The following is a 17,546-nucleotide window of genomic DNA, read 5'->3' as shown; positions in this document are numbered from 1 at the left end:
TTTGAATTCAGCTACCTATGTAGTCACAACACTGCCCTAAAAGGAAAGACATGGCCTCACAAAGCTAATATATTCTCATTGCATCACTCACTTCTCTTTGTCTGTAACCTCCAAACACCTCTGTCGTAGCCTAGTCAACATAGGTAAGCTAGACCCTTTCAGCCACCTTCTCCGAAGTCTTCCTGGCATTAGTCAGGCAGAAATTATTATACTCAAAATGACAAGTCGCAGCTCGCCCTGGGAACATGATGGGGAAAGTTAAACTCAGCAATAATGAGTTAAAAGCCTTTGGTTTCTATTTGAAAGCAGCATTCTGGCTGGCCTACCTAATACGACAGTGAAAGTAAACTAATCTATACATGATAATTCATAAATTATAAATTACTAACCCATCCATTCAATGTGTGGTTGCAATATCAAAGTATCAACTAGGGTTCCCAGATAAAATGCAAGCATTGCATGGGACATACTTACATTAAAAAAAGTATCCACTATTTATCAGAAACTCAAATTTAACTAGAAATTCTTGATTTTTACTTGCTAAATCTGGCAACTTTTGTGCTGCCATCAAACAGGTATACAAAGAAAGCAGCTTATTAAAACAAGACAGTAAATGTTCTGGAATATTGTGCTAAAGGTTCTAGAACTTTTCAGTAGCAGCAACATTTCAATGAATTAACGTGTGACTTAACTAAGAATTTACATATTGTTTTCTTGGGCATATTCCTAAAAACGTTTCAAAGCATTTCAGTAATTTATTTTGTCACAATATGGCAATTTATACATTGTAAAAACACTGTGATGGTAAACAGAAAAACTCATTTCAAATCATTTCAAATGAGCTTTCAAAAGACCCCCATGCACTTATTAATAGTCAAATACACACACTTTTAAATGTTTTCATATGATTCACCTATATAATCTCCAATAAATAAAATGTAAATCAACTTCTAAGTCCAAGAACAGTTTTGCAGAATTCTTCGATGAAAAGAAACATCAAAAACCACACTCAGAGTCACTTCGCTTTAGTTGCAAGAGTCTTGTTCCAGCTCACCTTCCAAAACAATTTCATTCAAGTAGAAATCTTCTGACAGTTCGCCCTTAGAATAGCAAATAATCCCTGCCATTTCATTCATTCATTTATTACCTCTCTAAAAAGAGAATGTGCAGTTACCAGAATTTTATACCATTAGTGCTCCAAGAGTGTTTTAAATGCAAACCTGTAAGAGGAAAGTAAAAACAAATCAAAGTTAATTGTGACTGGCTGGAACAAAATGCTTAAATCAATAGGAGGATGGCTCATCTGCTCATCATTTACGCACATTACCTGGGAGACCAATACCTCCTGCTGGGCCTGATTTTTGATACAGATACGCTGTTACTGCATTCTCCAGACGCAGGGTGAGGGAGCCCAGACTGCCTTCTCTGACTCCCCCGCTCATTATCGTCTTTGCACCTAATAACCTATTCACTTATCCTTATTTTTTTCTGTGTTGTATATTCTTCTTTGCAGGGGTGGGTGGTCATGAACACCAGGGATGCTAGGGAGTTATAAAACTATTAAGACGCACAGGGACTTCCTGCAAAGCAGGCAGAAGGAAACGCTGTATCAGACTTTGAGTTACTGCCTTTTCTCAACCAGACTCCTCACTGACTACTGTGATTTTCAAACCCCCCAAAAGTAGAATGTATCTCCTTTCACAAATCATCCCTTGAAAAAAAATTGTCGTTGTTAAGGTATTAGACACAAATTAAGAAAAATAAAGCGCTCTAATTTGGAAGTATTGAGTGTGTCCAGGTGAGAGACATGAGAAAACAGCAATGGGCTCTGGAGCCTCTGGTTGGTAAAAACCATGCTCGTTCCTACCCTCTAGTCAATAAAGGCCGATGTGTTGGGATGAAGACAAACTCATTTCCAACCCTCTGCTGCCTCTCTACAAATGCCCGTCACCCTGGCCAGCATCCCCAAAATGGAATGTGAAATGAATCTGCCTTTGAAAGTTCATGTTCATCTCTGAATCAAGCACACACACACAAAATTTGAATATGCCTGGACAAGACAATTGTGTGGATATATTACCTTTTTTTTTGACAATTATCCAAATGAAAATCTTGCGACCATATGCCGTTGTTATTCATGATTTCCATGGTGGGGAGCAGGCTCAAAAACTTTTGGAATAACTAATTTTTCTTACCCTATTTCACAATTAAATGGATGATGTATAACTGCTATCACCATATATTTACTGGCAATTATCCTCTTTTAGCTCTCTCGCTATTTTTTTGACTTCTATGTGTAGATTACCTAATAGAAAAGTAAAGAGATGACCACATGTGTACAGCACTAAGCCTACACCATATTCACAGCCAACTCGCCCAAATAAGCTAAGTATGTGAAAGTTAGAAATACAGTTCCCAGTTTAAAATTGGAGCATAAATATACAAGGGAAAAAGCCTAGAAGCACATTGATACAGTAGGGAAAACAGTGTAGAGCAAAGGATGACTGGAGGAGAACAGTGATGCAGCACCACAGGGAAAAGGATGAGACGCTGTCAACTGCCTGTCCTGTGTGTTCCACTCCCAGTTCCTCAAAGCATCCTTTCATTTTGGGGGGGGGGGCGGAGGACATTCATGACCAATAACAATGTTACAATGATAGTAAGTGCAGGATTTAAGATACATTTTTAAACCACCTCTAACAAACATTAAAAAGCCACCAAGGGGTTGGGCGAGGGCGGGTGGTGGGGAGGTAGATACCTAGCTCTAGGTTTTATTTAGTGACGGTTCCACTCTTTCACTCACTGCCTGCAAATCAGCATTTTTAGTGGACAAAGGGCTCAGCGGCGGCCTTATGATTGCTTCTTTTCAAATGGTAATGGCCACCCTAACTCCTCTGCCAGGTTTTTCTTACCAGAGCACAAATTGCAGTTTACAAGGCTCTGAGGGGGGAAAAAAACCTTAGCTGAATATCTTTTTTTTATTCGACAAACTGACATGTAAATTACCCTTTAAGTGCTCCACTCTAGGGCTCTGATCATCTCCTAATTGTCACAGTCAATTGTAGCCAACAGTCTCTTCAATCCCAAGCGCTTTGACAACAAGCACAAGGATCAAAGCGGAATCAGCTCCCTTCAATATCCTTCTGTTTAGGATGCTACAAAACGCCTGAAAAAGAAAGGTGTAAGGGCATTGCTGTAGAGGAAACTGAGAGTAGCGAGTATTACAATAGTCATTTTCTCCATCTCTAAAATTATGCTGTATAAGCCACCGTGATCTCTAAACACATGTACAGAGCAAACATAAACCTCCCTGGCAATTAGTATGCTCTTAAGATTATACTAATATGTGAGCTTAACAAACAACACTGTCCCCTCGGCTTAGGAAAACTATGACACAGTTATGGGATAGCAATCATTTCATAGCAGCTTAGCATCAAAAACTATTATCAAACATATTCTGTATTAGAGCATAAATTCCAAAGCCTAGGTTCTATTACTTACTTTGGTGTCAGGATTCACTGCTCCCCCAAACCAAATAGCCCATGGAAACTTCTAGAGTTTCTTTTAGTTAACCCAGAAATGTCCAACTGAAAATATGCCCCCAAATAAATAAGAAGTGTAACAGGAAAACTAATTTCAGAAGACTGCTGTTTCCCTCACTAGAGGTAACTCCGTCTTATTGCTTTACTGGGAACAAACTAATTAAAAGTCATTACATGATCTACACACATGATTCCTAAATAAGATGTGCTTACTAGGATCATTACTTAACACAAGATGACAATTCTTTCTAACTGAGGTAGTTATCATACATCACTAACTTCTTCAAGAGATTATTTATGCTTTTCCCAACAGGTAAAAATTCATTCTGCCAAACATAACAATATGAATACTTTAATTTGGAGGAAAGAGAACCTTCAGAAATAAATATGTATAAAGTAGCCACTTCAAAAACAACCCGAAGGTTGTCAGGAAAAAATGACAAATGGAAAGACATCAAAGGTGCATGTGTCACTCCCACTACAGCTTGTCTGTCCCCTTGTCCCCAGGTATCACACACAGGCGGCATGTAAGGTCAAACAGTGATTGACAGCCTTCCTGTGCTGAGGGAAAGAACCGAAAAACAGAGGCACGCATACCCCAGGTTCCTTTCTCAGCCAGTTCACTCAAATTCCCCTCTCGGGGTTTCCCATCCTCCCCTCAATTTCACCTTGAATCCTCAGGTTTGATTGAAGAGCTTCACAGAAGGGTCTATTACAGATTGAGGGATGATCCATTTCACATCTGAAGCTCCAAAGAGCTACTTGTGAGGAGTCTTTGAGTGCATTTATCTCACATGTGAAGCTTTCTGCAAAATCAATATGGGTATTTTTCAGTTTGACAAGTCAACATGAAATATCACATAATGATAGAAAAACAGAGTTGTACATCTGAACGTACCCAATACAGTTATCTATGACAAATCTTATAGTTATTACTCATGGATATCCTTAAGTATGCCTAATCTAAATGTGCCCTGATAGCTGGGCTGAAGTGCATGGAAAGAGAAACTGACTGTCACCGTATTTCTGGCTCCTCTGTCCTAATTAACCGGGTTTTGTGGTGCAGGAAGAGAATCACAGGAATGTGATTCCTGTCACAGGAATCACAGCCTTTGTTTCCAATCCGAGAGCGATAGGAGAAGTAGGAAGAAAATAACCAGAGGTGAAAAAGAGGAAGGAAGCAGACTGAAGGAGAACTCTAAAGAACTTCAAATTTAACTAATGGTCAATAAGTGAACAAAATGGTCACCCAGAGAATAGCGGCCAGGTCTCAAATCACCACAACCAACACAGCAAGCTCCAGCAGAATAATGGACACATTGGCTTCAGTGTCTTATGATGTTTGACTGCATCACAGGTCCATTTTACCATCTGCAACAGCTTGAGGAACATAATTTAACTTCTCTAAATCTCTGGAGGTTTTTTTTTTTTAAAATCTTGAAATGGGATTAATCCGATTTACCTTACAAGGTTTTGTGAAGATTAAACAAAATGATGTGTACAGCACCTGGTATGTGGAAAACATTCAATTATTGGTAAATATTGATGAAATTATTAGTTTCCTTAAACCTAACCACAGGGTCCCTAGGGTTCTAATCCAGTATCATTTCTACCGTTCCCTGGATCCTTCCCACATTCTTTAATGTCCCCAAGTTGTAGATGACAATTTTTCTCAAAGAGTGTGCCCGCTACATTAACTCTTTTGTAGGTCCTGGTAGAGGAGTATCTTAGAAACACTCTCCCTCCAACCTGGAAGGCCATCCCCATCCACCAAGAGATGGACAGAGAATCAGATGGGGTTTTGACCAAGGAAATGAATCCAGGTCTAGAAACCAAATCACTGATCAATGTTAGCAATAAATGTGGTAAGAGTTGTCGCACATGGCTTTCATTTATGTGCCAATATTTTATAACTGAAACTGGGATTATCACCATATACTCCCCCATAGAAAGGACCTTAAAAATAACTCTCAGAAATATATTGGCAGCCCAGACTCAGTTAAATAGGTCACTATAACAGCCTATTCTTTTGCATTATATTTTCCTTTAGTCCATCACTACCTAATATTAATACCATCTGTACTTTATTATTTGTGTTTGGATCAACTAATTTGGATATTGCTTAAAACATATTTTCAATTTTAGGTTAACTCTCCCCACCACTAAGAATAAGCTTGGAGTAGGTGAAACGTGAATTTAGATACATAAAAATTTATATTAATATCAAAATTAAAAAGGCATCATTAGACAATGCAATTGAAGTTTAAAAACTCTTACCCTATATTTCAAAGTCAAATAACTAAATATAAATGTCTCTGTATTTAATTAATTCAACCAATATGTATCAAGAACTTACATGCAATATTGTTCATTTTTAGTTACCCTACTGTTCTCCATTATTAAAATTAGGTATAGTTTTCGATCCAAAACCAAATTAAAATATTTCATTAAATGCTGATATAGAATTACAAGAACAAATTGAAACAATTTCCTACTTAAAAAGGGTATTTCCTTGAAATTTTAAATTTATTTGTTTTGGACTCAAAATACATTTTTAGCTAGGAAACAAGTTTATAAATGATAATTAAGTTCCCAGATTGACACATAAAAACCCGTTTGATGTAAAATATACCTGAAACACATTAGAACCAAGCCTTAAGTGACTCTAGGTAATTTGACCCTGCAGAGGTTTAAAAGTATCGTCAAACTTTGAGTTTCTGAATTTTGAGACGTCCGGCAAGAGGTCTGATAGAAAGGTGGACCATTCACATACTTACATGATTACTGTTCTCATCATCTCCACTGAGTCAGCACTGCCATCATTGCTATTTCATCATATTTCATCCATCACATTAATGCATGGTAGCTGTGAAGATGATGGCAGCCAATAAGACGACACTTCACCATCCTCCCTTTTCAAATAAGTGACGAAGAATTGCACCAAAGCATCAGTAGGTCGAAGCATCACTCTGGCACATAAACCTCTTCCATGGTGTTCATTTTCCTACCAGGACTCTCTGCACTTTTTTAATGCTTTCAAGTTAAGAAAATGAAGGCTGTGAGGTATCTCTATTCACATTTCAACATCACCTCCTCCTGGGTTTTGCCCTGTACTGTGGCCCCACCAGACTCTGTAACAAAGCTTTGAACAGTATAGAAAAGAGGATAGTTAAGGACCCGTTAATACCTCCCTTTGGTGCGCTGGTCCTAACTGAATCACAATGTTGAGGTGAATATTTTCCTTTCTAATATCTCAATGAAAAATAATTTCACAATTTCTCTCAGTTATTTACATATTTCAAAAGTTATCTTCCTTCATTATCAGGGTTTTCTGCCTTATTCCATTTCTGGTTTTGATTTTGATTGTAAATCTTCCTACTAAAAATATTCCTAGACCAAAACAGCTGATTTGGTCTCTAGACCTGGATTCTTTTCCTACTCAAAACAAAGGCAGCAGTGAGACCTGCCTTTCAAGGACTGCGGGTGTGCCATTAAGTCCTATAGTTCAACTAAAAATAAAAATAAAGTAAATAAATAAATCCTGACAATGAACAATCATTCCTGACAATTGTTCACTCTTTCAAGTAGGTATATAGTGTCCTACAGTTTGCAATTCACCTAAATGACCTCTGGCCTCCTCAAACTATAATCACAAAACACATGCAAACCCCTCTTCAAAACTGAATTGGGGGAAGGAGAAAATGGAAAGTTACTGTTTAATGGGTATAGTTTTGATTTTGCAAGATGAAAAGTTTCTGGAGCTCTGTTGCACAACCATTTGAATATTCTTAACACTACAGAACTGCACGCTTAACATGGGTAAGATGGTGAATTTTATGTTATTTTTTACCACAACTCAAAAGTTTTAAATGCAGAAGCCACGTAGTGAAACTGCTTGAAAAAAACTAGTGCATTAATTCAATAATAAATGAATAATTGTGGAACATTTTCAAGAAACTGAATTAAGGATACCCTAATTTCTCAGTGTTAAGCAGCCAGAATCTGGGATTGCAATCCTAATTTCTTTTCTATGAAAATACTCCCTGAAAACTCATCTACAAAGTGTTCACATCAAAACAGACTAACATTTGACTTAGGAGAAATTACACATGAAAATGCCACTCAAGACTAAATAAGTCAATGAAACCCTGATTATAAAATTTCACTTCTCTTCTGAAAGATTCAAACAGTGAAGCACAAGAAAACCACCACTCCCAGGTGCTCTGTTCTGAGTCGGTACCTACCACACATTCTCACCCTTTAGGATCTCAAAATTGCACTCAGTTTTCAGTGGACCAAGCAAAAGTTGAGGCTCACTGAGACAACACTGGACCCCAAACCAGACTAGTTTCCAGTGGTTTCTCTATTTTTGTGACATTTTTTTTCGCTACATTACTTTCTCTGTTTTAGTTCCACAGTGTCTTAACACTCACTTCCTTCAGGGTTGGTACTTTTAAACATTTCATACCTTTTTTTAAAAGTTCCATCACAAAATAAAGATTTTTTTTCAGGAGTTAGGGTCATAATGCTATGTTTGAACAAGTTGAGCAAATGTACATTTCTCCCATACAAAGTTAGAAGACAGAAGTAGACAAAATAGGACTTGAAATAATGAGGAAAGTTCATGGAAACCACTTAACTTAAAGTCCCACCTCATATACACAGAATGAAATCAATCAAAAGCAAAAGCAGATGGCTACCTTTTTTACAGTAAGATCCCTGAGATAAAACAACAGTATAAAAACTAGTAAAAACGGTGCACTGATTTAAAAAACTTATTAAAATATCTCTCTCAAAATGTACTCTATTTCAACCATTCAGTCATCTAATGGTTTGTTTTTAACATTTAATCTTACATTCCTATAGTTTATTAGATTAGGGGTAGCAAATCCTTACAGTCCAGTGTGAATTTGAGGCTTGTAATAATATTAATAGTTTTAATAGTAATACTTACTTATGACTAACGTATCTTGGCATTTACATTATCTCCTTAGAACAAACATATGAGGTGAGTATCAATATCCCTCTGAGACATGAGGAAACTGAGGCTTTGAGAGACTAAATAACTGGGCCAAAACCACACACTAAAAAATTCTATGCTCTTGACCACAAAGCTCCCCTCCATCTTGATGAGCTGTTATGACTGCAGCTTGGTTTCGGTGTGGATTATTCTTCTACATCATCTATCACCAACTCTTCCTTTATTTGTTATCTTTGATAAATGAGTTCCTTCTTGGTTCGGGGTCTCCTATTGTCCAATAGCTCCTGAACAGAGACCAAATCTTGTACACAGACACTTGTTCTGATTGATTCCACGACTGAACCCTATGTGGTCACCGAGCAGCAGTAGCAGGTCTCCTTGTTCCACTGCTCCCTCTCCAAGTACTCACGGAGTAATCAGGTTACAAACCACTCACTACAGAAAGCAACATCCATAATGACATGTATTTGGAAATCTGCTTGAGTTCAGGACTATAATCACAAGCAGTTCAGGGTATTCCAGAAGACACTACTCCCTTTGCAAATACCATAATCAACACCAGTGAAGAACATCAAGACCAGCACAATGAGCCTTTTCATTCCCCTGCTTCAGGTCTGGATGCCTTTCCCCGAGACCCTTTACGTCCAGGTGAATAAATTCATGAGCAGAGTGAGAGCACACTCCCCCAGGTTCTTCAGGGCCAGCCTTAGAATCCAAGAATAGTAAAGCTAGACTCTTGAGGACTCTACGGTCATGCCATAAAATTACATATGAGAAAAAAATGTGGTCCTAAGAAGTAAAATGATTTTTCAAGGTTATAAGCTTATGAGTAAAGAAGATACCTTAAACTCCAAGTTTAATGCATTTTTTACTTATGATAATGTTTTCAATCTTTTGAAAAGACCTACTATGTATCAAAGAAGATACTAGATATTTTACAAATAATATTTCATATAATCATTACAGCCTTTCCACAACATAAATATCATTACTCTTCTTATAAATGAAAGTTAAGTAGTTTAACTAAATTCACATTTCTAGAAAGTAGCAACTGCAGGGATCTGTTATTAATATCTTTAATACAATGGTCACGTTTTTACAAAGGAAATGAATCTGAAAGAGACTATGACACTAAACAGTGGTGGATTGATGTTGAGATTAGAGTAGAAAAAGGCATAAAATTAAGACTTGGGGGATTAAAAAAAATAAAATGAAGGTTTTCCATGACCACACTAGTCTTTATTTTTTATTTTTTATACCCTGATTTCCCCCCAAAGGTTTTATATTGGTTTATTAAAAAAGAAAATTCATACAATAAGATGACCTAAATTTAAAACAGGTGAATAAGTCTGGAGGGAAAATACAATAAAATTAAGAGAGACAAAATTCTTGCAAGAAAGTTTTATATATTTAACAGAGATAATCTATAAACTCAAATCTGAGCTACAGATAGTTTACATGAATAAGGGGACATTATCCACTACTTAAATTTCAGTGTTCTCAAAACAAAGAATGATCCATTTGCTCAGGAGAGATACAATTATTTCTGCTTATGAGATCTTATAACAATTTGTCCCAGTGGGCCTCCTTGAGAAGGCAATGTATGGAACAAGGAATGGTAACCTCAACAATATGCTCCCAGCACACAGAGCAATGTGTTGCATAGTGCTGTGTGTTCCACCACCTTTGTTAGTGCAAGGTGCCAGTATGACACTAAGCAGAGTTCAGTCATAGCAATTCTTTGGAAGCAACATGCTAGTTGTCTCAGGGAAAGGACGGAAGGAAGGAGAGCATTGTGCAGAATGGGAGGGATGCTGAACCATGGCAAGTCTTGCAGAAACTCAACACTATTGCTAACTCCTTAAACACCTACAGCACCTGGCCTGTCTTCATCTGGGAGACATTTAGCCATCTTCCACTTATTCCATTTGATCCTAAGAGGATTCATCCTTTCTAACCTCTTCCGATACAGAAGAATGGATCAACACTGGTGGCCTCTGCACCAGACCCTCATCTAAGTTGTCCAGAGGAGAACGAGTCAAGTGGACAGGAAAGACATGTTGACAGTGGTGTGCTCATAGATTGAGTCAGGTCACTGATCAGAGAGAGGTCCGCCATTTGGGAGAGTTGCAGAGAGCTCAGGTGCCATTGGCGAACCTCAGTTAGGAGCCATTACTCCCATTGATTTATTCACTCATTCACTGAGTTAACAAATTCTTATTAGTAATTATTACCTCTTCTTTCCCCAGGGAAACCCAGGTGACAAGACACACAGAGTTCCTTGTGAATGAAACTTGTGAGTCAGCTCCTACCTGAAGATGTTCTTAACCAGGACAACTCAAAGATAAGGCAAGGAGCTGGAGAACTAATAATTAAAACACTACGTTCTGTCCCTCTTCATAAAAGGCTGTGGGAAAGTTCATCTGGGAATCTGTAGAGTATCCCTTTTGGGGGATTAACTAAAAACTGTGGTCTTGTAATTTCATTATTCTAGGCCTTCAGTTGTCTAATCTATCCAGAAGGAAATGCTCTATAATGTTGTTCGAAAGAAAAAAGGAGTCAGTTGTGAAAGTTAAAAGAGGAAGCATATGCACATTGATAAAATGAACTTGAAAGCAATTATCACAAAAGTACACCTGAGTGTCTGCCACAGTTAGAAACTTGTGTTAAGAATACAAGAGAGTGAAGTAAAAAAAAACAGAGCAATTTTTTCTATCTAAATACTAGATAGCTAGTTTAATTAAAAGCATCTCATTGTTTATGCATTGAAGGACTCACTAAATTACAAATACAGCTCTTCTAGAATGTTAAAAACATAATTAGGAGTGGCCTGAAATGGGAGCACCTGTGCACTCTTCTCTGTTGACATGCAAACAGTGTGGTCATGTAAGAAACAGAACATACTTTAAAATCATCAGTTGACATTATTGAGCAAAGTGGAGAGCATGCTAAGAAATAACTCTATTCCAGAGAGAGTGGCACATCCACTTACAGCTCTTCTAACTGGAACGAGAGTTGCCATCCCCCTTCCCCACTCAAGTTACAGCAAAGGAGTGTAGTCAGCTGAAAAACAATGAATACTTGTCCTGACTGTACAGATTAAACCAATTTTAAGAACTTAACATAAAAGCACACATCACAAGATGCACCACACAGCATTATTTACATGAGGCCAAATTTTTACCTTTTTCTCATCCAGATTGGCTAACACTTCCTAGGGACTAGATCTACCACTTTCAAAGTTGTCTGTCTACATGCCATAGAAGATTTCACTGAAAGTAAAGGGCTTGTTGGATACTCCACTGTATAAAGAAATATTGCTAGGCATCTCTATGTGACGTTCTCTTCACACCCTCTAAAATACACCCAACCTCTTACTTTTTCCTATTCAGCCTCCCAGACTTGAGGCTATTTAAATGCTCTGCAGGACCCATGCACCATTACTTCCGGAGACCAATTATACGAAACAGATTAAAATACACCCATATCCCACATTAATCATTTTGCTGTAAAAACTTTGAAAGGATTTTTATAATTTTGTTTCTGAAATATTAGGCCTCAAGTAATATGCTGAATTTATAATTGACTATGATTTCCAAGTGTTCACCAAGCATGTAGAGAAACACTTGAAGAGTGAAAATGATGAAACTAGAAACTGTTTTCAAGTGCAATGACATTGTTATGATACTCTTTCTGACAATGAATGAAGCTGATGGTGTATTTTGCTTATATTTACTAATCTGGATTTTATACTACTTATAATTTGCAAACAATATAATTTAATCATCCCTTCTAGGCCCATGAAACTTGGAAACTCAAGTGCCTTCACTTCATAAGAGGTGTTCCTGCCCACATCAGCCCCACATATCATTTTCCAAAGACCTGGCACAGAAGTCCCTGGAGACTGAGCCACCAAAACCCAACCCAAGGGTTGGGCTCTGCGCAATAGTGCCAAGTCTTTTTTGGTTGGAATCTGACACTGGCTGGTCTTACAGTAAGCAGTTCACATGGAGATGGAAGGGATACCTTCTCTGGTGGCTACACTTGGCTCCTTGTTTAAAGCCTTTTTTCACATCTTCAAGTAAAATCCTCTTTTGAGGTCCAGCTGGATGTGAGAAGTAATAATATATAACTGACCACATTCCCTCTTGCACACCTATAAAGTTATTCAGTGGAAAAATCCCCCAGAAATATTAAATAGACAAAATACATACCTCTTTCCATCTCACATTCAGTCCTTGAGGCTTCTCAAAGACAACAGTTGCAGCTGATCTCCCAGGCTCCTCCCACTGCCATCCTCGGTATTTAAGTGTGCTAGGGCCAGAAGTCTCCCAGCCCACTACTCCTGATGTGACAGCCCCATGTTCTTTATGCTGCACGACGAAAAAAAAAAAAAAAAACATGATCTGAAAAAAAAATTAGAAATTCTGTAGGTAAATATGACATACTGTTTTAATTTAAAATTCCAGGGAGATTTTTCAGTATTTTTCATTCTGATTCTCCTGTAGATGTTCCATTAAACCTTAAAATGAATACCTATGAGTGAAATCATATGGTATTTGTCTTCCTCTCATATGTGAAATCCAATGAACAAACTGAACTAACAAGCAAAATAGAGACAGACTCATAGATGGAGAGTGGGCTGACAGCTCTGGGGTGGGAGGGTTGCTGGTGAAGGAGTCGAGCAAAAACGAAAAGGCACTAACGGACACAGACAACAGTATGGTGGTTGTTGTGAGGGCGGAGGTGAGAATAAGGAAGGTAAATGGTAATGGAAAAAATGCAATACACTTTTTTAAAAAATTGAATAAAATGAATACATTACATTGGGACCAAATGCTTAGCCATCTATACACATCTTCCTAATCTGTTCTTCCTCTTTGTTCATTTAATAATAGTTGAGCACCTTTTCTGTGCCCTAACTCCTACTGAGGGCACTGTGCTGGTGAGTAAAGTAGACAACAGAGTCCCAGGGGATAAAGAAGGCCACAGTCGCAACCCGTTATGGTGACTTAACGCGAGTGCTTCTGCATGGCTAAACCCACTTTGCTAAAATTCAATCCCTTTTTTCCTTGTTCTGCCCATGGAGTAGGTAAACAATAGCCAATCACCATCCTCTCCAACATAGCCTTTCTGATACTCAACATGATCAAGTGTCTTTTTTGTTGTTCAAAATAAACATATTTTTCTGCAAAGGAAAGATTACATTTGATGTGCACAACAAGCCGATAGAACTCCTTTGCTGTGTCACCACATTTCACTGATATAAAAATACAGAATATGACTTTCAGTCGCATTAAAAGCTTAAAGGAAAAGATAGTCCCATGTGATCAACCAGTTTCTTAGGCATTAATCTATATACTAATCCTGATAATGCCATTCTAAGAAAATGTACTATAATAGAACAAAAATTTTGCATCCTTGTACTAGAGGACAAAAAATAACTAATGGTTCTCTATCCCTTCTGACTAATATCAGAGTCCCCAGCCCCCCAAATCAAGCCACACTGTCCCTGAACCACATTATTATCCCTTAAGAAGACTATAAAATATGTACATCATTCATTCATTGACATTGAACTTGTGCCAAACTATTAAGAGCACATATTAATAAATATCCCAAATGTGTAGGCATGACTATATCATAAAACACAAAAATAAATTGGCATTCAATATTAATTTGTCTTTTATAAATGATTAAGTAAAGCATATGCAGGAAATAAAAGGGCAATATATAGCCTTTTATCACACACTGAGAGATTTTTCTTACTCTGAGCTTGCACACAACCAGTTTAGAAATATACATAATTGCGTATGGTCAACATCACATCACTGCCAGATCACACACTAAACAGATAACCACTATTATTATAAAAGCGACTTCCTTGACCTCATATTTTGGTCTGGCTAGGGATTCCTGTGTTTTCCCAGATCGGCCGTTGCACAGTGCCAACCTAGTGCTGTGCTCGTCAATCGGTACCAATGCAAGTGCCTGGCGCCTTACAGAGCTCACTCTAAAACACACTTACATGCACACGAATAGTGTAAGTTCAAGAAACATGATCATGGTTGTTCTTGCAGGGCTTTTTAAAATCTGAAGTCTATGTGTGTTTTTCTATTATAGCTAAGGTACAGTGTGTGTTATTTGGCAGCTGAATTTGACATGAAAATATAAAAGGTTTGGGCAACCACATATTTGGAAATAGAAATCTTTCCTGAAAACATGGCTTTGGTTTTTAAACACAGCTAAATTTCTGGAAACTTCAATTTGTTAAAGACAGCCAAGACTTCAATCATATTTAACATATTCCTGGGGTTTACATATAGTGTTTCAAAGTAATAAACAACATCTTGTTTGGAGTAGCATGAAGAAAATGAGGCAAGCACTTCTTTAGAGTAAAAGCTCCACTTTTAAAAATAGTTTGGAGACTCATTCTTCTGTTGGTAAAATCACAAAACACTATTCAGCAAACAAAACATGATGAGCTCAATTCAAGTTGGTAAACATTTTTAGCTGGCTTCATTTGTAGCAAGAATTTTAATGTAACCGTATCTTCAAGAACGCATCCCTTATAATGGAAACTTGAGGGGCACAATGTTTTTTAATTGTTAATAAGAACAGTGGTGTCAAATTTGCACTTGAAAATCAGAAGAGATGTGATGACAACAGTAAATTGATTGTCGGAACACTTTTAAAAATCGTATTAGAGTGCGCCAACATGCATCTGCATTTGCTCACCAGCACTCCCATTGCAGTGGCCAGAAAGCCCCCAGGCCTGGTTCAGTAGCGGAAAATAGACTCCTTCCATAAGGTAGGGTCTATATATACTTTACCTCCAGCATATAAAACTTGCAATAAAGCTGTAAATTCTTCACATGCTTTTGCCTCATTGATCTAAACATAATGGTGATGGCTAAAAACCCTTAAGTCGCTTAGTGAGAATAACAAGCACTTTCAACAATCAGAACAGGATGAGTCAAAATAATGCCATTCAAAGAGAGAAAGACATGGGGATCGTTCTCTACACTCTACATAAGAAATCAGGTCAAATTTCATTTAGCCATTTTTTCTCTATACTCAGTGAACAGAAACTCAGGAACTCAGAAAGCAGAACATTTATTATAAGGGCAGTTACAAATTCATAGCCAGGTAATTTTTAGCAAACTATGAAACATACAACTATCTTGCTCTGTGGTCAATATTCTTTTAATTTGCCCGCATGTTATTCCTAATATTTTAGATAATAAGCATTTTATTTCTAGTGGTTGAAAGGTAAAACATGGAATTCATCTAAAAGTTTAAAAATTGGTGACATGTTATGCCCCATTCCCACCACCTGTAATATAAACCATTGTTGGAGGAGACCTCAAAAGTACAAAGATTTTAAATGAGTTTGCCTGAGACAGTATTTTTATTTGACTGTGGGCAATTAGCACAGTGTCTATAAATGCTAATATAGCAAATGCTAAATAAATGTTAATTTGGATGTATGAACATTCAATCCTTTAGATAAAACATTGACTGCTCAAGGTATCTTCTTTTAAAAATGAAAATATTCCTGGAAGGAGAAGCACATACATCAAACTTATAATGACCTTCAAAACCTGACCATCTCTCACCATCTCTACTGCTACTACTCTGGTCCAAGCTACTATCATCTCTTGTTTGGGATCAGTCAAAAACCTCCTCATGGTCTCTCTGCATCCATCATTGCTTCCCTAGGGCACATTCTCAACACAAGAGCAAGTGATCTTGTTAAAATTAAATCAAATGATGTCCCTCCCCATCTAACTCTGAGTCATTACAATGGCCCACAAGGATCATTGTCAGATTTAGCAAATAAAAATATAAAAACCCAGTTAAATGAATAATTTTAGTACAAGTAAGTTTCATATAATATTTGGGACCTATTTATATCTTAAAAATTATTTGTTGTTTATCTGAAATTAGAACTCGACTGGGCATCTACATATTAAATGGCAACCTTACATACAAGGTTTTACCTGGTCAGGCACATGCACACTCGTGTGCACACAAGCATGAATTCATACACACACCTCCCTGAGTCCTCCTACCCTACTGTCCCCCTTCCATTGGGCTCCAGCCCAACGACATTGACTCTGATTTTCAAATGTACCAGGCATATGTCTGCCCAGGGGCTTCATGCGGGTGATTTCCTCTGTCAGGATGGGTCTCTCAGATACTGCCACCACTTGCTCCGTTACCTTCTTCAGGACCGTGTACACCTTATTACTGGGGCTTTTCCTAGACTCCCTATCTAAAATGTCAATCCCTTCCCACTTCCTATCCTCCCTCCCCACTTCAGTTTTTTCCAGCACACTTATCATTACTTAATGTATTCTACATTTTACTTATTCATTTGATATGTCTTCTCCCATGTAAGCTCCTTGAGAAAAGAAACGCTTGTCTGGTTTGCCCTCTATTGTACCACTAATGCCTCGAATGGGCTCTGGCACAGACGAGGCCCCATAAATAATGATCAAATTCATGAGTAATCATTAATTGCAGTTGTAGTCATATTGCTATTGCTATTAATTTATTTTTCAATTGTACTTGTTTACTTTAGAGAGATTGGAAAGGAGGGAGAAAGAGAAGGAGAAAAATATCGGTGTGTGAGAGATGCATTCGTTGGTTGCCTCTCACATGCCCTCACCTGGGAACCTGCCCCACAACCCAGGATGTGCCCTGACTGGGAACGAAACTGGTGACCTTTCAGTTCACAGGCCAGTGCTCAACCCACAGAGCCACACCAGCCAAGGCATTGCTATTAATTTAAAGTTGATGTAGTCTGCAAAAGACTTGCATAGACATTTCTCAAAGGAGATATACAAATGACCAAAAGGCACATAAAACATACTTAAAATAACTGTTATTAGGAGAATGCAAATCAAAGCCACAATGAGATATCATATACACTGATTAGGATAAACACTAACAAAAAAGAGAGAATAAGTGTTGCGAAGGATGTGGGGAAGTTGGACACTGTGTGAATGTGAAATGGA

At 37.7% G+C, this 17,546-nt stretch overlaps 1 long non-coding RNA gene across 2 annotated transcripts in view; it reads right to left on the bottom strand.

Annotated features, from left to right (window-relative positions):
- Positions 1-742: 742 nt before the first annotated feature.
- Positions 743-17,546, bottom strand: part of LOC118974380 (uncharacterized) — a 42,473-nt gene continuing 25,669 nt past the window's right edge. For both annotated transcript variants that reach the window (XR_005063886.1, XR_005063887.1), the window contains exons 2-4: positions 4,211-4,348; positions 3,007-3,166; positions 743-1,220 (exon numbers count right to left, since the gene is read on the bottom strand). This is a non-coding gene — a long non-coding RNA (uncharacterized LOC118974380). The remainder of the gene's footprint in view (positions 1,221-3,006; positions 3,167-4,210; positions 4,349-17,546) is intronic.

This window comes from Sturnira hondurensis, unplaced genomic scaffold, assembly GCF_014824575.4.
Source record: "Sturnira hondurensis isolate 20B ecotype Veracruz unplaced genomic scaffold, ASM1482457v3 Scaffold0019428, whole genome shotgun sequence".
Taxonomy (NCBI): domain Eukaryota; kingdom Metazoa; phylum Chordata; class Mammalia; order Chiroptera; family Phyllostomidae; genus Sturnira; species Sturnira hondurensis.
The sequence above is the reverse complement of the archived record's forward strand: the minus strand, read 5'-3'. Positions and strand labels throughout refer to the sequence as shown.